Below are 24,666 nucleotides of genomic sequence, written 5' to 3'. Positions count from 1 at the left end.
CAAATAGGAAAAGAGTACAATGAAGTTGATTTATTTATTTTGTACTCATCAAGAATTATTCTAAAGAAATATAAAGCCATGTTATGAATAACCTGTCGTCTGCCCTCTTACACTCTCCCTCCTCCTAAATCCTGTTCTTGACATTTCTTATCTCAGTAATCAACACCCTCATCTTTCCAGTGGTTCAGTTGGGAGAACGTGGGCTCATCCCTGCCTCCTCTCTTTCTCTTACATACCACATCTGCAAATGCTGTTGACTACACTCAAAACAAATATCTAGAATTCTATAATTTTTCTTTACCTCTACCAATATCACTTTGGTAAAAAGTACTATCATTTTAGGGTTTCCCTGGCGGTACAGTTGTAAAGAATCTGCCTGCCAATCAGGAAACAAGGTTGATCTCTGGGTTGGAAAGACCCCCTGGAGAAGAAAATGGCAACACACTTCAGTATTCTCGCCTGGGAAATCCCATGGACAGAGAAGCCTGGAGGGCTGTAATCCATGGGGTTGCAAAAAGAGTAGGACAGGACTTTTCAACTAAACAACAACAGCAGCTATCCTTTTATGCCTGAATTTTTTCTTTAGCTTCCTAACTGGTTCATGGTTTCATGTTTCCTTCCCTGACAACCATCAGTCAAAATTTCAATGAAGTAGCAAGAGACATTCTTTAGAAAACATTATGCTACTCTTCAGCTTAAAAAAAAAATCAAATTGTTTCCATCTTAGAGTGAAAATAAAAAACTTTACTATTGCTTGAAAAAAGGAGAAAGTGTTAGTCACTCAGTCATGTCCAGCTCTTTGGGACTCTATGGACTGTAGCCTGCCAGGCTCCTCTGTCCATGGAACTCTCCAGGCAAGAATACTGGAGTGGGTAGCCATTTCCTTCTCCAGGGGCTCTTCTTGACCCAGGGAATGAACTCAAATATCACACATTGTAAGGCAGATTCTTTACCATCTAAGCAACCAGATAAGCCCTTTACTATGGCTTATAAGATGCTATCTGTTCAACTTCTGTACCTTCACTCTCTGCAACCACATCACAGTTATCTTTCTGAACTCAGCTGGTATCATTCTGCCCTTTTCTCTTGCTCACTCTGTATAGCGATTCCTTCATCACACCAGATATGTTCTTCTTTCAGAAACTGCACATAATATGGCCTATTCTCTCTCTCAAAGTCATCCTTAGTTTTACAAAATTAACTTTATATCAGTGAAGTCTTTCCCGATTGTCTATTCATCAACAACTAACATGTATTTTACTCATTTATTTTTTCATTATCTTGACTGACTGGTGTGGAGATGTAAAATTTCAGTTTCCTCATCTCTGGTTACGATATACTCTGAGATCCCCTCCAAAATCAGGCTGAAACTGCCCTTCATGGGAACGTGCCTTCTTTTGCAAACACCCTGGTTTCTTTCCCTTCTCTCTCTTGCTTCCATCCCTCCCTAAGGGGTTTCCTAAAAGCGCGTCCTCAATAAAGGTGTTACAAATCTTGTTCCCAGGGCCGTTTTTGGTGAACCAGATCTAAGAATTTCCCAAGAATAAATGTCAGGAGAAACCACTGATAATTAGAGCCCAGGAGTTACTTCAGGGTTGTTTTTAATCTGAAGAAAGTTTTCTCCACCCTAAATCATTAAGTAGTTTAGATTCTCAACAATTTTATATAAGACAAGAGTATCACATCCACCAAAGAGACTAGAATTTTCGAAACTGAACATTTTTTCTCATGCCCCATTCCTTTGATAAGATTGAAGCACAAGGCTTGTGCTATGTGGTTGTTTGCTTGTTCTGTTTGCTTGCTTGTACCAGTGTAATTTTAAGAGGCAGTCCTCTCAGTTAATTACTTAATTTCTTAGTCTTGCTCTTCATCTTCCCAAGATGGCCATCTTCACCTGTGAATCTTCACCTCAGTCCTCAAACTCCAGGCCATTCCCTCCTCTCTAAAAAATCAGATAATACTGCTGATGCATTTTTCTCCTTCCTCTAGTTCTTTCTTAAGAATATTCTGTGTAGTACAACTCAGCATATCTCTCAAAAACTTTTTCTTTTTCTTCTCTTTTATTTTTTTTTAAATTATGTTTCTCTCCTATGTCCAAACTAGATGACAGCTCTATATGAGAAGAGGATTTTTTTGTTCCCATCTTTTAAAATTTAGGTCTTTATTATGGGATAATTGTAGATTCACATGTATGAAATAATATAGAAACCTGTGCCTTCCCTTTTCCCCTAGGGATAACCTCTTGCAAATCTGTGGTTCAATATCACAATCTGAATATTGACCTTGATAGAACTGACACCCAAACATTGACATTACTGCAAGGATCCTCATGTTGCCCTTTCATAACCATCCCCACTTCCCTCCCACCCCTACTACCTTCTTATGGATGTGCTTAGTTGCTCAGTCATGTCCAACTCTTTGCGACCTCACGGGCTGCATGCCACCAGGATCCTCTGTCCATGGGATTCTGCAGGCAAGAATTCTGGAATGGGTTGCCATTCTCATCACCAGACGATCTTCCCAACCCAGAGACTGAACCCGGTTCTCCTATATTACAGGAGGATTCTTAACCATCCGAGCTACCAGGGTATGCACTTTCTTCTTGAATTGAAGTGAAGTGAAATCGCTCAGTCGTGTCTGACTCTCTGCGACCCCATGGACAGTAGCCTGCACCAGGCTCCTCCGTCCATGAGATTTTCTGGGCAAGAGTACTGGAGTGGGTTGCCATTTCCTTCCTTCTTAACCACTGGCAATCAGTAATCTCTTTTCCATTTCTGTAATTTTGCCTTTTCAGGAATGATACATAAATGGAACCACATAGTATACACCTTTCGGATTCAGTTTTTGTCACTCAGTATAATTCTTTAGATTCATCCAATTTTGTTTCTTCCCTTTTGATAGGCATTCCTTTTGTCTCCTTTTTCTTTTTTCTTTCTTTTTTTTCCTTCGATCTTTGCACTTGGTAGGACTTCCAGCAGCATATTGCCTTAGATAGACAAGGGGAATCACACTTGATGTTTCCTGATCTGAGAAGGAAAGTATTCAGTCTTTCATCAAGTACAATGCTAGCTTTATTTTTTAGAATTTCTTTTTCTATCAATTAAGTAAGTTAGTCTGTTTCTCTGAGAGATTTCATTATGAATGGGTATTAGATTTTGTCAAATGCTTATTTTGAATTGATATGATCATATAAGTTTTCTTTTTATCCTGTTAACATGAGGAATTATATTGCTAGATTTTCAAATAATCCACTGTTGCTCATGAAATAAATCTCACCTGATCATGTCATATTATTCTTTTTATATATTGAATAATTGAATTTGCTAGGAATTCTTGTTGCCATGTTAATGAGGGATATTGATTTGCAGTTTTCCTTTTTGTACCATCTTTGTCTGATTTTGGTGTCAGGGTAATATTAGCTTCATGAATGAATGGAAATTGTTCCTATCTCTTCTACTTTCTGGAAGAAATTGTGTAGAATTGGTTTTAATTTGAATATTTGGTAGAATTCTCCAGGGTAACCATTTAGGCCTGGAGATTTTTCTTTTGAGTGTTTATAATTATGAATTTAATTTTTATAGTTATGGAGCTATTGAAATTATGCATTTCACATTTGATTTATGGTAGTTTGTTTTTGAGAAAACGGCCCGTTTCATTTATGTTGTCAAAATTAACCTGTGGAATTATTCCTATTATCCTATGATTATTCTTCTGATGTGTCTGAAGGGTCTGTGTGATATTGCCTGCTTCATTTCCAGTATCTGCAATTTATGTCTTCTCTCTTTTATTTTGGTCTTATTGCTGGAGTTTCAGTTTTACTATTTTTCAAAGAAACAAATTTTTGTCTCATTGAATTTTTTCTGTTGTTTTTATGTTTTCATTTTCACTGATTTCTGATCATGTCTTTATTATTTCCTTCCTTTTTCTTGCTTAAGGTTTAGTTTGCCTTTTTTTTTTTTTTTTTTAGGTTCTTGAAGTGAAAGCATAGATTAAGACCTTTAAAAATCTTTCATGATGTATATAATTAGTACTATAAATTCCCCTCTAAGGACTGCTGTATCCTGCAAATTTTTATGTGCTGTATTTTAATTTTCACTTAATGCAGTGTATTTTTTCTTGAGTCTTTCTCTTTAAACCATGTTTTTTGTTTGTTTTTTTAAAGTATGTTGTTAGTTCCCAAGATTTTTCAGATTCTATCCTCTTTCTGTTATTGGTTTCTAATTTGATTCCATTGTGGTTATTTAAAATATTCTGTGATTTTAATTCTTTAAGGTTATTGATGTTTACCTTATGACTATAGATATGATCTAACTTGGTATTTGTTCTGGGGTACTGTAAACTAATGTGAATTCTATTTTGTTGGTCAAAAGTGAAAATGTTAGCTGCTCAGTCATATCCGATTCTTTGTGACTCCATGGACTGTAGCCTGCCAGGCTCCTCTGTCCATGAAATTCTCCAGGCAAGATTACTCGAGTGGGTAGCCACTCCCTTCTCCAGGGGCTCTTCCCAACCCAGGGATCAAACTCAGGTCTTCTGCATTGCATTCAGATTTTTTACCATCTGAGTCACTAGGGAAGTCCCTCCTTTTTTTTGTCAACTGTTCTATAAATGTCAATCATATTCTGTTGCTTGATTGTCTGTTTAGTTCTTCTATATCTTGGATGATTTTCTCGTTATTCTTTCAATTTTTGAGACAGAAGTTGAAATCTCCATATATAATTTGTTTATTTCCCCAGTTCTATTAATTTTTGCTTTATAGCTTGCTTGGTGCATACATATTTAAGATTGCTATGTATCTTTTGTGGAACTACCCTATTATCATCATATAAAAATTTTGTCTCTGATAATATTTGCTTTGTTTTGTTTTGGCTAATTTGACTTTTAATGTCTAATTTTTGTAATGTCTAATTTGGCTTCTGTAATTGTACAAGGAATATTTTTTTCCGTGGTAGTTTCCTGAAATAGAATGGTTATTATTAAAAAAACAAAAAAAGGTTTCTGTTTTCCTGGATGCTCTTTGGCTAGAGAGAAAGCATGCCTTTGTTAGGACTTTTTTGTTTGTTTGTCCCTGCTTGTGCTTTTGGATCATCAGTCTCTGAAACTCTCAGTCTGAGATATATGAGGAAAAGAAAATCTAGGGAAGTATCATTATCTCTTCTTTGGGTCCCAAGTTCCTAGCCATTCTGCCTTTTTCTATCTTCCAGAGGCTATCTATGTTCATTTTATGAATAATATTAAGGGTTGTTTAGTAATGTTTAGGAAAGAATAGGAAAAGTATATTTATTGCCTTCCTGGGATCAAAAGTCAGAAGAGATTTTTTTTGTTGTTAAATATTTTGTATCACACACAATTTTAAGTGTATAGGAAGAATTCAGAAACTGCTAATTTATTTATTGGTACGTTGAAATAAATACATAAAACAAGTTAGACATACAGTAAACTATCATTTAATATGTAGATCTGGGATAAATGCATTGAGATATAGTTTGGTAAACGTTGGGCTTAAAACAAAAATAGTCACAGTCATGCTGTTACAGAGTTAACTATATAGCAAATTATACTCTGAGGTGCCCTTTATATCAGTGTTTTAAAATAGCAGTTATCATGATTTTTAAGTTTATAAATATTAGGTTTTTCCACTACTGAATCCATACCTTTCTGCCAAACCGCAGAATCCTTCCCTATACCCTGAGGAAAATTTATTAAGTGACAGTTCTTATTAAGGTAACTGCATTCTATCCTCAGAAAAGCTATTTAGGGAAAAGAAAGAGCTTTCCCAAAGTGTCCAGCAAAAATTTGTTCCTATAATTTTATGTGGGACAAGCATTTGGTGCCTAGGTCACATTAAGATTTATTTTAAACTCTCAAAATAAATAAATAAACTCTCAGAATGACTGGGAGGGAATTTTGACATTTCAGTGTTCACTTAGATAAGATAAGCATTACATTACCAGGAAAAACTTTAATAATACTTTATATATGTGGATATATTTGGAAGCTTCCATTATGTTTTTAAAATGAATTCTGCTCTCACATTTGTCATTCTAAAAAGTGAGCTGCCTCATAAATTTCTTTGATTTCTATAAAATTACTTAATAAATGTTTATATTCTATGATAGCATTTAAAAGAAAGAGAATAGTAAAAATAACAGAAAATTGTCAGAGAGAATTACTTCCTAACTATGTTCAAAAAATGGTATTGTGAGATTTAGCCTGCAATAACAAAATCCAAGTTCTTTATTTAAAAGTGTCTCATGTTGACCTGTGATCTATGAAGGATGAAAGTATAACACAACGGAAAAGGAGGAGGATCAGATTTTGAGCCACAGTTCCTTAACTAACATCTTTTAGCGTGTGTTGCATATTTATGATATAATGTCCCACTGAGTTCTTATAAGGGGCTGAGACTGTTCTAGTTTACATTTAAAAAGTCAAGTGTAAGCTTTTTTGGTACTTAACATAAGGCATAAATCCCTGTTAAATATCATAAATTTAATTGCACTAATTGTGCAACCATTTGGTTCATAAATGATTCTTTAATAGTAATGTAGTGTATGGCCTTAGCTCAAGAACAGTGGAGCAATTTGATTTTTTATAACTTATAGAGAGGTTGCAGGACAGATATTAATATGCTGTATAATGTGTACCTAGTGAAAAAATAAACTCTCTTCTCACATTTATTGATCTGAACCTCTCAGAAATCCCTCAAGTGAAGATGTCTATGCATATTTACTTCTCAATTAGACAGGATACTTTTGAGATGTATACAAAGGTAAAGATGACTCAATAACTGGGTTATCAGTAAACACTCTAGGATGTAGCCCTAGATGTCATTATTCCAGATTTCCTTTACTCTAGCACAAATCATTTAAATTCATCATAACCCAGTCTCCTCATCCACAAAATACGGAAGTTGCCCTACATTGGTAATGTATATGCCATGGTCTTTGGAGCCCTAAATTTCACAGAGCTGGGTCGGGGCTGCCTCAGGATACTGGGGCTTTGGGCTTCCTCCCTTCACCAAGGAAGTCTTAATTCTGTCTGGCTGTAAATCAAGATTTTCTATAAAATTTAATCTGAAAAATAAGTTCTACTTTAAAAAACAAGTTTGTAGATCCCTGTACAAGATTCTCAAAGAAAGGCAATGGCAAAGAATGTTCAGACTGTTGCACAATTGCACTCATCTCACATGCCAGCAAAGTAATGCTCAAAATCCTCCAAGCCAGGTTTCAACAGTACGTGAACCGTGAACTTCAAGATGTTCAAGCTGGATTGAGAAAAGGCAGAGGAGCCAGAGATCAGATTGTCAACATCTGTTGGATCATCAAAAAAGCATGAGAGTTCCAGAAAAACATTTATATTCTGCTTTATTGACTATGCCAAAAACTTTGACTGCGTGGATCACAGCAAACTGGAAAATTCTTCAAGAGATGGGAATACCAGACCACCTGATCTGTCTCCTGAGAAATCTGTATGCAGGTCAAGAAACAACAGTTAGAACTGGACATAGCATAACAGACTGGTTCCAAATCAGGAAAGGAATACGACAAGGCTGTATATTGTCACCCTGCTTATTTAATATATATGCAGACTACATCATGCAAAATGCCAGGCTGGATGAAGCACAAGTTAAAATCAAGATTGCCTGGAGGAATATCAATAACCTCAGATATGCAGATGACACCACACTTATGGCAGAAAGCAAAGAACTAAAGAGCCTCCTGATGAAAGTGAAAGAGGAGATTGAAAAAGTTGTCTTAAAACTCAACATTCAGAAAACTAAGATCATGGCATCTGGTCCCATCACTTCATGGCAAATAGATGGGGAAACAATGGAAGCAGTGTGAGACTTTATTTTTGGGGGCTCCAAAATCACTGCAGGTGGTGACTGCAGCCATGAAATTAAAAGACACTTGCTCCTTGGAAGAAAAGTTATGACCAACCTAGACAGCATATTAAAAAGCAGAGATATTACTTTGCCAACAAAGGGCCCTTTAGTCAAAGTGATGGTTTTTCCAGTGGTCACGTATGGATGTGAGAGTTGAACTATAAAGAAAGCTGAGTGCCGAAGTATTGATGCTTTTGAACTGTGATGTTGGAGAAGACTCTTGAGAGTCTCTAGGACTGCAAGGAGATCCAACCAGTCCATCCTAAAGGAAATCAGCCCGAATATTCATTGAAAGGACTGACGCTGAAGCTGAAGTTCTAATATTTTGGCCACCGGACGTGAAGAACTGACTCATTTGAAAAGGCCCTGAGGATGGGCAAGATTCAAGGCGGGAGGAGAAGGGGATGACAGAGAAAGAGATGGTTGGATGGCATCAACTCGATAGGCATGAGTTTGAGCAAGCGTCAGGAGTTTATGATGGACAGGGAGGCCTGGCGTGCTGCAGTTCATGGGGTAATAAAGAGTCAGACACGACTGAGAGACTGATCTGAACTGTACAAGATTCTCTCTGGTTTTTCCTTGCTGTGTAGGTTATGATTTGCCAAGATTTCAGAGGGAGACACTGGTATGGTCCCAAAATAAAATCCTATATCAGAACTAAGAGTCTAGATTTTTTTATTGTACATTTAGAATTGTAAAACTAAAGATTTTGCTTGCTTTTTCATTTTGGTCTTTATGTAACAGGAAAAAGATAGTGGTTCATGTGCTGTCCCCTTAAAATGCTTGGTAATCCCAGAGACTGACCCTGATTCTCTATACTGAGTTATCATATATCAGAACCCTCTTCTCCAACACGTGTTCTTCCCTAAGATAAACCAGTCTCAAGTCTGCCCATAACCTAGGTTGTCACTCCTTTCTGCACTTCCCTTCCATCAGTGTAAACCCCAACTCTGTGCCCAACTTTTCTAATTTTTTTGTTTGATTCTTCAAAGACTGGTTTAGAAGTTTAAAAATCAGCTTGAATCCTTCCTTGCCTATTTTTTTTTTCTTTTTGTCATTCCTTCGTAACAATCCTACTTCTCTTTGAAGCAGTTTAGATGGTACTGATGAACTAAAGAACTGGAGAAAAGAAAATAATAAAAATGTATATTTCAAACTAATTTCTCACCACATCAGTGGCAACCTGAAGACTGCATTCTAGGTCAGAAAACAGGATTAGCAAACCAGAGTTTCAATGTAGCCTATCGATTTTTATTTGCTTAATAAACAGACACCTTGCTGTCCTCTGAGAGCATCAGATGAATAATGCATGGTTCTTGTCCTTGTGGATGTAACAATCCAGGATACTTTAGATACCACACAAAAGGTGTGCTTGGGGTAGCACATAGACATAGCACTTTATCTGGGCTTCTTGAAAAGCATGTTGAAGGTAAGAACACTAAAGCTATGCCTTGAAAGTTGAGAAAGATTTTGTCAGGTTAAGAAAGGAGAAAGGGCATTTCACGTCGAAGCAGTGGCAAGAAAAGAATATGTAGGATGAAAGAATGCTCTGGGCCAGTAACTAAGAGCAACTTTGTATGATTTGAACCGAAAATAGGATGTGAACAGAAAATACGATCCAGGAACAAGGGGGTAGCTTATGTGCTCGTGATTTTTGATCAAGAAAGGTTTGGAGTGAAAATTACATGGCTGGATTTGTTTTTCAGGTAGTTTATCTGACTGTGTGAAAAATGAACTCCTGGAAGCAAGACTAAAGCCCTGGCAGAGCTGATACCGGTGTGAACTGGAAGCGGGCTTAGGGGAGATGGACAGGAGGGGAGAGATTTGAGGAAAAACCTGCATTGGCAGGGGTCCGGAGAGGGTCTAGGAATTGTGCGGGCTCTCAGGGGTGCCATTCCCTGCCCCCATCACCACTACTGGCAAGAATGAATTAGAGGCCTTAGCTTTGCTCCTTGCAGGAAGTACCCCCCGCCCCGCTCCTGGCCGCGCTGGCTCGCCCCCTCCCAGCACCGCTAGCGTCACCACCATTATCTCTGTTGACACCATCAGTAAGAATCTCATTATGCCCTTTATCCCCATTTGCATCAGTCACCACCAGAAGCCCAGGGACTCCCAGGTCATTCTTCATCCCCAGACTCTAATCCCCATCTGGCTCTTGGAGCAGTGAGCCTCTCCCGTGCCTTCTGCCACTTCCTGTGTTCTTTCCCCAAGACTAATTTTTTCTCCAAGCATTTCTGACATATTGTGTATTTTACGTACTTATTTGATTGTCCCACTTCCTCACACCCCCAACCCTCCACCAGTGCACACACCAGCATGTAAGCTTTACGACGACATCAATTTTTGTCTATTTATTCATGTTTCTTTCTCGAGTATTTAGGATAGAAGCAGCCACAATAAACATCTGTGGAGTGAGCAGGTTTAAAAGGAAAAATATAACAAGGTTTGTCTATCAATGGTACTTCCAGGGTAGGGAAAAGAGACCGGTTGGCACTGATTTCAGGTGTCTGGCTTAGATGACCTATGTATAATTTTAAATATTTGCTAAAATCAAAAGTAGTTTTCTTCTATATATTGTAATAATTTTGGTTTCTTTAGTTTTGCTTGGAGACAATTCCTGTATCACTGTGTAAACACTGTGCATTTTATTTGTTGCAACTGTTGAAATTTATTATTTTTCTTTGCAAAACATCACAGAAATTTAAGCATCACTATTTTCAGTTCAAAAGTCTTAAGAAACGATTTCCTAGTACCATTTTCCAAAAATGTGGAAATCATTTGTGTGTTATATATCAGGGCAAAGCTATGAAGATAAATCTGTCTAAACACTGCCTGGAACACTGGCATCAGAAAAGATGAGTAAAATGAAGGAAGAGGAAAAGAGCTTTGGGTTTGGGAAGAAAAAGCGAAAAGATTTTGTTTGGACATTTCTAAGGAAAGAATAGAGGGTAACGGAGGGAAACAGACAGATATGGAAGCACAAAAAAGTTAACAAGTGGTACTAAACTCTGCCTCAGCCAGGGATAAAAGATTCATATTCTGAGCCATAATTCATGCTATTGTTTTATTTTTCCATAAGAAATTACTTCATACCTGAATTTTAAAATATCCCTCTAATGCCCTTCAACACCATTTACAATATACAAATGACCCAAACATACATATACATGATTTCTATGGAAGAGTTTACAGTTCAACCCCTGACTTATTTTGATCACTGCAGAAGCATTACATATAATTACAAATGGCTCCAAGGGATTCTCCAGGCAAGAATACAGGAGCGGGCAACCTTTCCCTTCCCCAGGAGATCTTCCCAACGCAGGGATCGAACCCAGGTCTCCCGCATTGCAGGCAGATTCTTTACCTGCTTTACCTGATTCACCAGGGAAGCCCAAGAAAACTGGAGCAGGCAGCCAGTCCTTCTGCTCAGGGGATTCCCCTCAGGGGATCTTCCTCCTGAGCCAGGGATCAAACCCAAGTCTCCTGTATTGCAGGCAGTTTCTTTACCATCTGAGCCACCAGGGAAGCTCTTGGATGACTACTAGAACCATGGAAAGATTTTTAAAATATATAGCCAGTTAGGAAAGGAAGCTAAATGGAAAAGTGAAAATGAAGTTCTCGTTTATTGTCACACACAATGTTTATATAACTTAGATATATTCTCATTTGATTATGGGAACTTATATTTCCCCAATTTTACAAGCGAGGATAAAGAATAAAGTTACTCAGCTATAAGCAAAGGGAATGGAAATCTAACCCATGCTGTGTGACTGCAAATGGACTGTTCTTTGCATATATTGTGTACAATATCTCAAAAGCAAAAAAATAAGTTCTGTGTATGAAGTTCTGGAAGTCTCATACAAAATGAAGAACAGGACCATCACATTTGGATTGCCAGCCCGCCCATGCTTTGTGGGCCTTTATAAAATTCTACTAAATTTGGCTCAGAGGCAACGTACATGCTACAAAGGAGCGGTTATTTTGTGAGTGTTTTGGGGAAAGAAGGAGAGAAAGCAAGAATGCATGGTGGGAGTGCAGACAAAGAGCAGCTTCTTAGTGAGCGGTGGTGACTAAGAAAGACCTCAAGCTTAGAAAAAGAGTGGGAGAAACAAAGCAATTTACAGGCTTAAGCTCAAGTATAATAAAATGTAAAGGCTAGGAGTTTCCACTCCACTTATTGTGCACAGATATTCTAAAAACATTATTTCATATTAGTGTATATACTTATTCAGTGGCAACAACATATTTATCCACAGCCTAAAATTAAAGAAGGAAAAATATTTCATTCAAAAAGCACTTTTCCACTGGAAAAAAATAGTGGATAAATCACATAGGTATACCATTTCAGAGACTGGAATGACGCCTTTGAGATGTGCAGGAAAGGCATTACTAATCCTATTCTTCTATTAGACTGTAAATTTAAAAGACTGACCTGTTTGTTATCTATTTTTGGTAAGGCATGGACCGGGGTCTCCTTGTGAGCTCCCCGAAGCTGCCCGATGATGATGTGCCCACATGAGGAGTCGGAGATCTGGAGGGAGGTGCCAAGCTGGCTGGATGCTGTCATGCCTAAAGCACCAAAGGAAAAAGGGTAGGGCAAGAAAAAAAGTCAGCCATCCTATAAGAGAGGTCCTCAAACAAAAAAATAAAAATAAAAAGGAAAAATTGAAGAATGAAAGACATTGTGCCTCAACCTTATTGGTGAAAAACCACACTGGTTTCAAAATCATCTTGATCCCAAAAAGTAGGATATTGAAAGAGAGATGCTTGTAAATTAATTGAAAGGTATTTGCATCGATACAGCAGTGAGCTGGAGTGGACTGAGGTGCAGAATAGCATCAAGGAAATGACAGGGCCATGAGCACTGTTCCTGAGAGGTATTCATCAAGCAGACCCTGGGGCAGGATTGGGCACTGTACCAAGGCTGCTTGTTGTTGTTTAGTCACTAAGTCATGTCTGACTCTTTGCAACTCCATGCACTCCAGAGCCCGCCAGCCTCCTCTGTCCATGGAATTCTCCAGACAAGAATACTGGCATGAGTTGCCATTTTCTTCTCCAGGGGATCTTCCTGACCCAGGGATGAACAGAGGCTCCTGCACAGGCAGGCAGATTCTTTACTGCTGAGCCTTTGGTCTCCGGATTCCAGACATTTTAAATGCAGATAATCTGAAAACTGTTAGGGAATGGGGTTTTGATCTGAGGAGTATTCTTGCCTGGAGATTTCTAAGGACAGTAAAGTCCATGGGGTTGCAGAGTCAGACACAACTGAGCAACTGACACTTTCAAATGAAAAAAATCTGTGCTAATGATGCAGTGCCCATGAGGTGCGAGAAGAAAGCTGTTAAAGTTATAGACTGGGATTTAGGGGGAACTGGAACTGAAAGATGCGTCAGTTGACACAAAGAAATGACTGCAGTGGCCTTATTATCTTTACTTGAGTTGAAAATAAATAATTTGAGGACTTCTAGTTACATGAATTTTGATGATGATAAATTATTGTCTTCATACATGAATTTGCTGTTTAGTTTATTCACTTATTTTCAGTTTCAAAAACAGTGTTATAATTTTTACTCAAAAATGAATATTGGTTTTCATTGACGTCAATTTATTAGAATAGGTGGAAGTGCTCAGCAAAATCCATCTAATCTGGATTTCTGGAGCTGGGAGAACAATATGAATGAGAGCAAAAAATGTTACAATGTTTTCCTCATGTTTACTTAGAATCACCTAATCTCACATATTCGGGCAGAGGCAGGAACTGTTTTGCTGGAAAGTTAATGTGGGTATTTCTTGAGTGATCAGTGATAGAAAAATTGCCTTTGATCCCTGGGTTGCGAAGATCCCCTAAGGAAGGAAATGGTAACTTAACTCCAGTATTCTTGCCTGGAAAATTCCATGAACAGAGGAGACTGGCAGGCTATAGTCCCCATGGGGTCGCATAGTTGGACATGACTTAGCAACTAAACAAAAACAAGAGAATAGAGTAATTTACAATGTAAAGATATCCATCATTGAATTAATACCAGAAACAAGAGATACTAAGGCAAAGGCAGGCTTCTGCAGTGGAAGATGTAGAGAAAGTTTCATGAATATATATAGCAAAGAGTTGGACACGACTGAGTGACTAACACTTTTTTATGGTTTGAAATGACCTGGTTCCTTTGTGATTGTTATGAGAAGCTCAAAAGCATCTAAAGCATTTTTTTTCATTTATTTTTATTAGTTGGAGGCTAATTACTTTACAATATTGTAGTGGGTTTTGTCATACATTGACATGAATCAGCCATGGATTTACATGTATTCCCCATCCCGATCCCCCCTCCCACCTCCCTCTCTACCCAATTCCTCTGGGTCTTCCCAGTGCACCAGGCCCGAGCACTTGTCTCATGCATTATTTTTTTTTTTTAATGAATGGGAAGTAAGAAATGGAAATGGTTATTTTCCTGTAGTATAATGGTAGTGTACTGTGGTAAAAGTGGGGGTATTAAATACCATAAAGCAGGTTTATTTCTAAAGAACAGAAATTAATAATACAAGAATGTTCAAGCATGCTTTGTAAAAAAAAATTTTTCTTTCCTTTCCCTATGTACCGCATCTTTCATTCTGTGAATTAATGAGAAACATGGTGATGATGAAGGACAGGTAAAAGGTAAAAGGAGAGTTTCATTCTGCATTTAATGTTTAATCTAGAAAAGAAAGGGTGAGTAAGTGTTATATTGTTTGATACCTATAACCAAGCAGTAGTCCTCCCACTGTGATAATTAAAAAAAATAAAAATGGTATATGAGGACTTATCTGGGCTTAGAGAAACATAATGCCGTGATCCATTGCATATGTGCTAAACTGCTTCAGTCATGTCTGACTCTTTGCAATCCTTTGGACTGTAGCCTGCCAGGTTCCTCTGTCCATTGGATTCTCCAGGCAAGAATACTGGAGGAGGTTGCCATGCCCTCCTCCAGGGGATCTTTCCAGAGAGTCTCTTATGTCTGCTGGCACCATAGCTAGGTGCCACTAGCACCACCTGGGAAGCCCCTCGATCCATCAGTAATAGTCAAAGACATGGCTGAAAGGAGTCACTGTTTTTTTTGCTAAGTATTTGCCACTCTGACCTTGCACATTGCTGGTATTTAACAACTTGAAAATTTCATGGGGCGATCAGCTTTCTGCTCATCCAAAACAGAGTTTGAAAAAATTCACTTTTTAGATTTTGTTATATTGCTAACTACTAGTTTTCATGTTGTCTAAAGACTATGATTTTGGTGATGCAATAGAATGAGCAAACGAAAAAAACAAACAGAAGATAATGATCTATCCTACTCGCCCTCTAGGATTTCTCTCCTTTTCTTCTTATGCCCCCCACCCTCCACATCTTCTTTGGTCTCTCTTCCTATCTGGATGGTATTATTTTAAAAATGTTCTCTGAAGCAGCTAAATTTGAACTGATATATGCAGTATAGCAGTTCCAAGTTTACCAGCAAACACTCGGCAGGAAGCTACCCTGCAGAAGTGCACTTCGGGTTACTGGCACCCACTGGGTTTTGGAAGGCTGCCTTTTCTTTTTCCTTGGTTAAATGATGCCACTTGAAAAGACAAATACCACTATAATTCCTGTTGAGTTGGGAGACCAGCCTTCATCTAGCACACTATGATTTCATGAAAGCATAAATCAGGCTCACATGATAAATCTCTGAGTCAGCTGTTCCTACTTTTGTATTGCATCTAATTAGAAGCATGAAACAAATGCTTGTCACACATTCTGTCTCACTGACAAATAAATAAATAAATATGAAGACAAAGACTTGGAAGATATGGCAATTGGAATGACAATAGGTAATTTTATCCAGAAGGGCCTCAGTCAGCTATCTAACATCCAGAAAATCAATTTAGCTAAAAGCAGATGAAATATGCTAGTCATGTTTGATGCTAAAGGATTCAAATTAGCATCATGAAAAGTTGTTAGGATAGATGACTGTCAAATAAATCACAGATGCATCTAATGTCACAGGTATGCTAAGATAATAGCTCTCTGATTAGTGTTTTTCTCAGTACATGATACAAGTGAGTATTGAAAATGCTTCTGTGTAATGAAAATTATGTCAGAACACAGGGAAATATGCAGTCACAAAGTGCAGCAAATTGCTTTGGAAGTATGAAGACTCCTTTCAATTGGACCAAGGAAAGAAAATATTCACTAGACTAACAGTCGGGTGGGCTTCCCAAGTGGCTCAGTGGTAAAGAATCCGACTGCCAATACAGGAGCCACAGGTTCAATGCCTGCGTCAGGAATATCCCTGGAGAAGGAAATGGCAGCCCACTCTGGTATTCTTGCCTGGGAAATCCCATGCACAGAGGAGTCTGGAGGGCTATAGTCCAAGGAATTGCAAAAGAGTTGGACACAACTTAGAGACTAAAAAGTAACAGCAGTTGGGTGCCCTGTGCTGGGGACTATAGTGATTGATTCCATCAGGGAGATCGTAACCGGCATAGCAGCTAGGGCTGCCACCACCGCACCAGGTTTAGCTTACAAAGACCAGCTCCTGTTCTCTAAGACGCATTCTTTTTCTGCACTGGACAAACTTGAGAGGAAATCGGGATACTTATGAATCAACAGCCCTGCATCTTTCAAGTCTTAATTAGTGGCACAGAATCCTATGACCCAAAAAAGAATTTGACCCTTTTTAATTTAAATACTTGATTGGGAGAAGAACTTTTAAGATCTAGATTTGACCCTTCCTACCCAAATAACTTATTTTATAGGTCAGGAATCTACTAAGATGCTCTTGCCTCTTGCCTCTTGCCTAGGAGGTCTGATTCTAGCCAACCAGATAATCAAAACACACTGGATCCTTCATGAACTGAATACTTTAACAGATAAAAGGGGCACTAATTTTTTTTAATACTAGATTTTCTGAGTATTTACTTATTAATTCACAAATTTATTATACTGGGCTTCCCTGGTTGCTCAGATGGTAAAGTATCTACCTGCAATGCAGGAAATCTGGGTTCCATCCCTAGGTTAGGAAGATCCCCTGGAGAAGAAAATGGTTACCCACTCCAGTATTCTTGGCTAGAGAATTCCACGGACAGAAGAGCCTGGTTGGCTAGTCCATGGGGTCAGCAAGGAGTCGGACATGACTGAGCAACAAACTTTTACTTTATTATATTGCTGAACTTATAGTTCTTTTCAAATACTTAAAAAAAATACAATCATTTGTAAAATTTTAAAGTAGCATATCTGTATGTAGTACGAAATGCTTCTCTCAATTATGTGAATTTTAAAAATAAGTAGAACAATACTTATTTGGGGAGGATTTTATTGATTTGATATGTAAATGTGTGTGTGTGTGTGTGTGTGTGTGTGTGTGTGTGTGTGTGTGTGCGCGCGCTTGCGCGCATGCATGCACTCAGTTACTCAGTCATGTCTGACTTTCTGGCCCGCCAGGCTCTTCTGCTCTCGGGATGCTCCAGGCAATAATACTGCAGTGGAATGCCATTTCCTTCCCCAGGGAATCTTCCCCACCCAGGGACTGAACCTACATCTCTTGCGTCTCCTATATTGACAGGCAGGTTCTTCACCACTAGCGCCACCTGATGTGTAAATACTTCTCAAATATTCTTGAAAGTTCTATATTTTAACCATGCCAACATATCATTTTCACTTAATATTTCACAAGCTGAAACTCATTAATACTGTCTGTACTTATGACTTACTTATGTTTAATTATTTTTATGTTCTTAATGTTCTGTTTCACCCAATTTTAGATGCTACAGCACCACAAAACCTCTCAGTTTAATTTCATTTGTATTCACCATCACATTCATAACAAAAAAATGTTGCATCTTATGACTCTGACTTCACCAAGTGCAGCATAGTGGTTTCCTGTATCTTGCAGTTTCCTGGATGGTCTGAAGTGCATTGCCCCGTACAAGGGGCTGTTCATAGCGGCATCATGGCCTGCTTCTACTCTTGCTGAAGATTTGAAAGTGTTTGATGTTCCTAGGCTCTCATGTCTAAGTAAACTTCTTTTATCAGTGAATGCCTTCATGCTGTCCCTGAAAGGGAGGTGTCAGACTCATCATCTCTGAAACATGCTGGGGTAAAGCGGCACATCGTTCCAGGTCATCCAGCAGATTCAACCATGCACTGCAGTAAGAACTTAACTCACTACACATGTTTCACATGATACTAGATGAGACAGATCTAACACAAACTTCCCGACTGACTCAGCTGAAACTATTAATAATGTGCTCCATACTGTGTAAGTGAAAAATTCAAGACACATTCTGAATCTAAGAGCACACCAGGGCAATAAGTGTGAACAATTGTCTTCGGCCAACAGAAAATTCGGCAACAGTTAGGAGGTGGGAATGATCAGGTTCATGTTTCCATTGTGCCTGCTGTTATATGGACTTCCTAAAACCTCCGTTTAACAACTTTTCAGGGGAAAATCCATGTTTGGTGGGGCCTGAAGATTATATGATACAAAGGTTGTTCAGTCGCTAAGTCATGTCTGACTCTCTGTGACCCTGTGGGCTGCAGCATGCCAGGCTTCCTTGTCCTTCACTATCTCCTAGAGTTTGCTCAGACTCATGGCCATTGAGTCACTGATGCCACCCAACCATCTCATCCTCTCTTGCCCACTTCTTCTCCTGCCCTCAGTCTTTCCCAGCATTGGGTCTTTTCCAATAAGTCAGCTCTTTGCATCAGGGGGCCAAAGTATCAGAGCTTCAGCTTCAGCATCAGTCCTTCCAATGAGTATTCAGGGTTGATTTCCTTTAGGATGGACTGGTTGGGTCTCCTTGCTGTCCAAGGGGCTCTCAAGAGTCTTCTCCAGCACCACAGTTTGAAAACATCAATTCTTCAGCACTCAGCCTTTTTTTTTTTTTTTTGGCTCAATTCTCCCATCCATACATGACTACTGGAAAAACCATAGCTTTGACTCTACAGACCTTGTCAGTAAAGTGATGTCTCTGCTTTTTAATATGCTGTCTAGGTTTGTCATCACTGAAGAAGGGAATGGAAAACCACTCTAGTATTCTTGCCTTGAGAACTCTGTGGACAGTATGAAAAGACAATATAAACCGCCTTCTTTAAAAGAAGATGAAAATACTTCATGTTTACAAATTTTAAAATATTGTGACACATTGCTGGGGGTCCTCCCAAGGCTGGGCCAGGTAAGGGCCCTGAAGCTTGTCAAGATCGTGGTAAATCTGTGATCCTTTGCTACCTTCAACCCCAGGCTGGCCAGGTGACACTATGGGGTGTCTAAATCCCCAGGAACGGGTTTGCTTGGAGATGATGGGTACAAGAGAAGAACAGGGGTCAGTGAAGGACAAAGGAGAGAAATGAGAAGAGGACCATTTTGTGAGTAAAGGAGAAAACAAGCTAGCTGAAAAACCAAGGAGATCAAATCCAGGCTATCTAGTTAGCTCCATAATTTAGTCCTTCCTTAAATGGATGCTTTCTCACCTCCATTCAGGGACCTCAAGTTCTGGGAATTGGCTGGTGTCTGGGAATTGCATGTGACTCTATTGTGCTGGCTTAAATCAATTCTCTGTTTTGCAGACCTATAGTTGTGCTCCAGTAACTAAGATTCTTGCACACTGGAACTGTGGAAAGTAAGGACTGAAGATGCCCCTCTTCTCCTTCACCCTTCTATGATGCTGGGATTCTAACCTGTGAGGAAGGCTAGGTGCTCCACTGGTGCTGGAGCCTCTGACAGAACATGCTAGAAGGTCCCGGGGTGTAAAAACTTCTGCAAAGTAACACATGCTGCTGCTACTAGAAACACAGTCAGTTTCACAGTGAAGAACCATTGCATGTGATGGTGACGGGAATGGGAAATAGAAATGTGCTTCCTTTCCCCCTTCCAGATTTCTAGTCCTTTTGGTAAAGAGTCCACCTGCAACGCAGGACACTTAGGTTCAATCTTGGGTCGGGAGTGTACCCTGGAGTGGGAAACGGCAGCCCACTCCAGTATTTTTGCCTGAAGACCTCCACGGATAAGTCCATAGTGCCGCAAAGCATCCCACCTGACCGAGTGAATGAGCACACAGATGCATACAGCTTCCCTTTTGAGAGACTCTAGCAGGGATTTGGCTGGCAAAAGAGAAATGAGTTTTGTGGAACCCCAGATATAAGCAAAGAAGGGCCAGTTTATATCTGAGTGACAATGGCTTAATGACGAACACATCATCAGTAATAGACATGTATCATTGTTCTAGAATTATTTTATTCCTCTGCATATATTCTCTCATACTTACCATATTATAAGGAACTCTAGAGATTAGAGTGGTGAACAAAATGAGCTGAATCTCTGTCTTCCTGGAGTTTATATTCCAGAGGGGAGAGGCCAAAAACAGCAGTTTTGACAAATAAAAATAACATTTCAAATAACGGTTGCAAAAACAACAAAATTAGAAACTTCATATGCTATTTATATTGTGTCATAGCAACCTAGTTACTTGATAATCTGGTGGCTTGCTCTCAGCGGGCAACTGGTTCTAAGTGGGCACAAAAGTAAGTAAAGTCGCTCAGTCATATCCGACTCTTTGCGACTCCATGCACTGTAGCCTACCAGGCTCCTCTGTCCATGGGATTTTCCCGGCAGGAGTACTGGAGTGGGTTGTTATTTCCTTCTACAGGGGATCTTCCTGACCCAGGGATCGAACCCGGGTCTCCAGCATTGCGGATGGACACTTTACTGTCTGAGCCACCAGGGAAGCCCATGTGAGCACTTAATTAGCTGTTTGGCCACTTCAACTGGTACTGTGAGGCTCTTCATTCCATTACAAAGCTGTGAATGGAGTTCTGTTGCCTTTAGTTCTATCTCAGGCATTTAATCAGTTTCAGATACCTCATATCTTTCTGTTAATCTGTGTCTTTACCTGTCCAGGCTGCTATAGTAAAACACAGTCTACCCACTGGACACATAGGTTCTCCATTTATGGATTCAACTGACTGCAAATGATTTGGGTCTGCACTTTGCAGAGTCAGAGGATGTGAAACCCTCTGACTGTTTAAGGAGAGCCATTTTATATAAGGCATCCTTGGATGTTCAAGCTGGTTTTAGAAGAGGCAGAGGAACAAGAGATCAAATTGCCAACATCCGTTGGATCATTGAAAAAGAAAGAGAGTTCCAGAAAAACATCTACTTCTGCTTTATTGACTATGCTAAAGCCTTTACTGTGTGGATCACACAATCTGTGGAAAATTCTGAAAGAGATGGTAGTACCAGACTACCTGATCTGCCTCTTGAGAAATCTGTATGCAGGTCAGGAAGCAACAGTTAGAACAGGGCATGGAACAACAGACTGGTTCCAAATAGGTAAAGGAGTACATCAAGGCTGTATATTGTCACCCTGCTTATTTAACTTTTAAGCAGAGGACATCATGAGAAACGCTGGGCTGGAGGAAGCACAAGTTGGAGTCAGAAAGCAAAGAACTAAAGAGCCTCTTGATGAAAATGAAAGAGGAGAGTGAAAAAGTTGGCTTAAAACTCAACATTCAGAAAGCTAAGATCGTGGCATCTGGTCCCATCACTTCATGGCAAATAGATGGGGAAACAGTGGAAACAGTGTCAGATTTTAATTTTGGGGGCTCCAAAATCACTGCCGATGGTGACTGCAGCCATGAAATTAAAAAGACACTTACTCCTTGGAAGAAAAATTATGACCAACCTAGAGAGCATGTTAAAAAGCAGAGACATTACTTTGCCAACAAAGGTCCATCTAGTCAAGGCTATGGTTTTTCCAGTGGTCATGTATGGATGTGAGAGTTGGACTATAAAGAAAGCTGAGCACCAAAGAACCGATGCTTTTGAACTGTGGTATTGGAAAAGACTCTTGAGAGTCCCTTGGACTGCAAGGAGATCCAACCAGTCCATCCTAAAGGAGATCAGTCCTGAGTGTTCATTGGAATAACTGATGCTGAAGCTGAAACTCCAATACTTTGGCCACCTGATGCGAAGAACTGACTCATTTGAAAAGACCCTGATCCTGGGAAAGATTGAAGGTGGGAGGAGAAGGGGATGACAGAGGATGAAGATGGTTGGATGGCGTCACCGACTCAATGAACATGAGTTTGAGTAAACTCTGGGAGTTGGTGATGGACAGGGAGGCCTGGCATGCTGCAATTCATGGGGTCGCAAAGAGTCAGACACGACTGAGAGACTGAATTGAACTGAACTGATCCTTGGATTCTGTTATCCACATGGGAAGTGATCTGGACCACTGTGCCGTGAACCCCAAGAGTTGACTATACTGCTGTATACTGTGTATATTCTGGTTGATAAACAAGATATTTCTTTCTCACTGTTGGAGAAAGATCACTGGGAATCCAAGATCAGGATGCAAGCACAATAGGGTTCTGGTGAAAACCCTCTTCCAGGCTGCAGCCTGCTGACTTCCTGGCTGTGAGCTTCTATGGCATAAGGTCTAGGAAGTTATATGAGTCAGTATAGACTACGAGGTGTCCTTTGTTCTCTGTCCTCTTTTAGAGGGAACACACTCTATTTATGGGCTTCACCCTCATGAACTAGTCACCTCCCGGAAACCACTTCCTAATTCCATTACCTTGGGATTAGGATTTCAACACATGAATTTTGGGGAAGACAAACACTCAAACCAAGAAGTTTGTATTTTCACCCCATTCTGGTGCCACCTACTTCTGATGCTACTCCGTGTCTGTATCAAGATAACTGGTTACAAGTTACAGAAACTAGGGCTTTCCAGGTGGCACTAGTGGTAAAGACCCACATGTCAGTGCAGGAGACACAAGAGATGTGGGTTCAATCCCTGGGTTGGGAAGATCCCCTGGAGGAGGGCATGGCAACCCACTCCAGTATTCTTGCCTGGAGAATCCCATGGACAGAGGAGCCTGGCAGACTTCTGTCCACAGGGTCCCACAGAGTCGGACACGACTGAAGTGACTTAGCAGGCATGCACAGAAACTAACTTTATCAAAAAGAAAACCCGTAAGATTGAAAAGAAAGCTGAGGAAATCAGCTTGAAGAGTACAGAAACCAAGTATATCCAGGGTATTTTGAGACAGGAAGAGCTTAAAAGTCTCACTCATTTGCCATTGCTGGAATATGTAGGCAAAATCTTGTGTATTTTTTTTCTGTCCTTATGGCATGCTGCTTAGGATTCAAAAATTTCAAGAGAGAAAGAGCCCAGGTCATGTGTTCTTCCTTTGAAAGTTCTGGAATGGTGAGAAGAGAAATTTGTCTCTTAAACAGCTCTGCCTTATTTTATATTTCACAGGTGATGTAAGAGAAACAATGCAGTGTACCACTAAGATACCTGATAATTAGGGAGGCCACTTGTCAAAAGGAAATTGGAAAGTTGATAGGGATGAGAATTGGATGCCAAGAAGTAGAAAAAAAAATCAACAGCAGTCAACTTTTTAGCTGCTGTCTCCTATTCATCCAAATAGGCTAGAGCTGACTTAATATCAAGGCTTTCCTGGTGATTCAGTGGTAAAGAATCCACCTGCCAAAGCAGGAGACACAGAAAATGCAAGATTGATCCTTGGTCTGGGAAGATGCCCTGGAGAAGGAACCCACTCTTGTATTCTTGCCTGGAAAATTCCATGGACAGGGAGCCTGACAGGCTACAGTCCATGGGATTGCAAATGAGTCAGACTTAGCTGCTGAACAACGATGAAAGATATTACTTTAGAATTCATTCACAATAATTCAAAGGAGAGTTTTGCTATCGTCTTAATTAAGTAAGATAATTAAAGGTCAGAATTGCTATGCTATTCTGTTTGTCCCAGATTTTTCTTATACACCTATGAACTGAAAAGTAAGTGTTAGTTGCTCATTTGTATCTGATTCTTTTGACCCCATGGACTATAGCCCACCAGGCTCCTCTGTCCATGGAATTCTCCAGGCAAGAATACTGGAGTGAGTCGTCATTCCATTCTCTATCACACCTATACTTATACACATTTGATTGAAGATACACATGTTCCATGATGTTAAAAATAGCACCACCAGCCCTGGTTGGGTGCATGAGACAAGTGTTCAGGACTGGTGCACTGGGAAGACCCAGAGGGATGGGATGGGGAGGGAGGCGGGAGTGGGTATCGGGATGGGGAATACATGTAAATCCATGGCTGATTCATGTCAATGTATGGCAAAAACCACTACAATATTGTAAAGTAATTATCCTCCAACTAATAAAAATAAATGAAAAAAAATTAAAAAAAAAAAAGAAAAACGAAGACATGAGTGAAAAGAGGGACACTTAAGTTGCTTTTAAGTTTATTTATTAAGTCATTAATATACCCAGGTTTTTTCACAAGATGTCTCATGTGACGTATTAGTGTGGACTGATCTGAGTCAACTGGTAATGGAGTGAGGTATAGGGAGTTGTGATAACAATAAACAATAAAATTTCTCCCCCCCCCAAAAAAAATAGCAATAAATCTTTACAATTATATTTTATTCTCTATTCTTCACATAGAGAATCACTACCTTGAAAGGCCTGATTTTTGACAGGAGGTAAAAACAATCCTTATGTAACCCCAAAATCCGTGTAATTTAGCACCTGGCCGTGGACAGAGGAGCCTGGCTGGCTACAGTCCATGAGGTCGCAGAATCAGACACGACTGAAGTGACTTAGCATGCACGCACAAGTAAATCTGAAAAATAACTTAAACGTTCTTGGTTCCTATCCACCTTCCTCCTGACTGCATTTTTCTGGGAGTCCCTAAAATGTTGCCTTCATGTTGAAGCATAAGTTCCCGCTCAGTGGTGCTACTGTTCTGTGGA

General features: G+C 39.6%; 1 pseudogene; it reads left to right on the top strand.

The window, feature by feature from the left end:
• LOC136146418 (translation machinery-associated protein 16-like) overlaps positions 1 to 16,491 on the top strand; it is a 46,188-nt pseudogene extending 29,697 nt beyond the window's left edge.
• Positions 16,492 to 24,666: the final 8,175 nt, after the last annotated feature.

The sequence above is a fragment of the Muntiacus reevesi genome, chromosome 14 (assembly GCF_963930625.1).
Source record: "Muntiacus reevesi chromosome 14, mMunRee1.1, whole genome shotgun sequence".
NCBI classification, from domain to species: domain Eukaryota; kingdom Metazoa; phylum Chordata; class Mammalia; order Artiodactyla; family Cervidae; genus Muntiacus; species Muntiacus reevesi.
The sequence above is the reverse complement of the archived record's forward strand: the minus strand, read 5'-3'. Positions and strand labels throughout refer to the sequence as shown.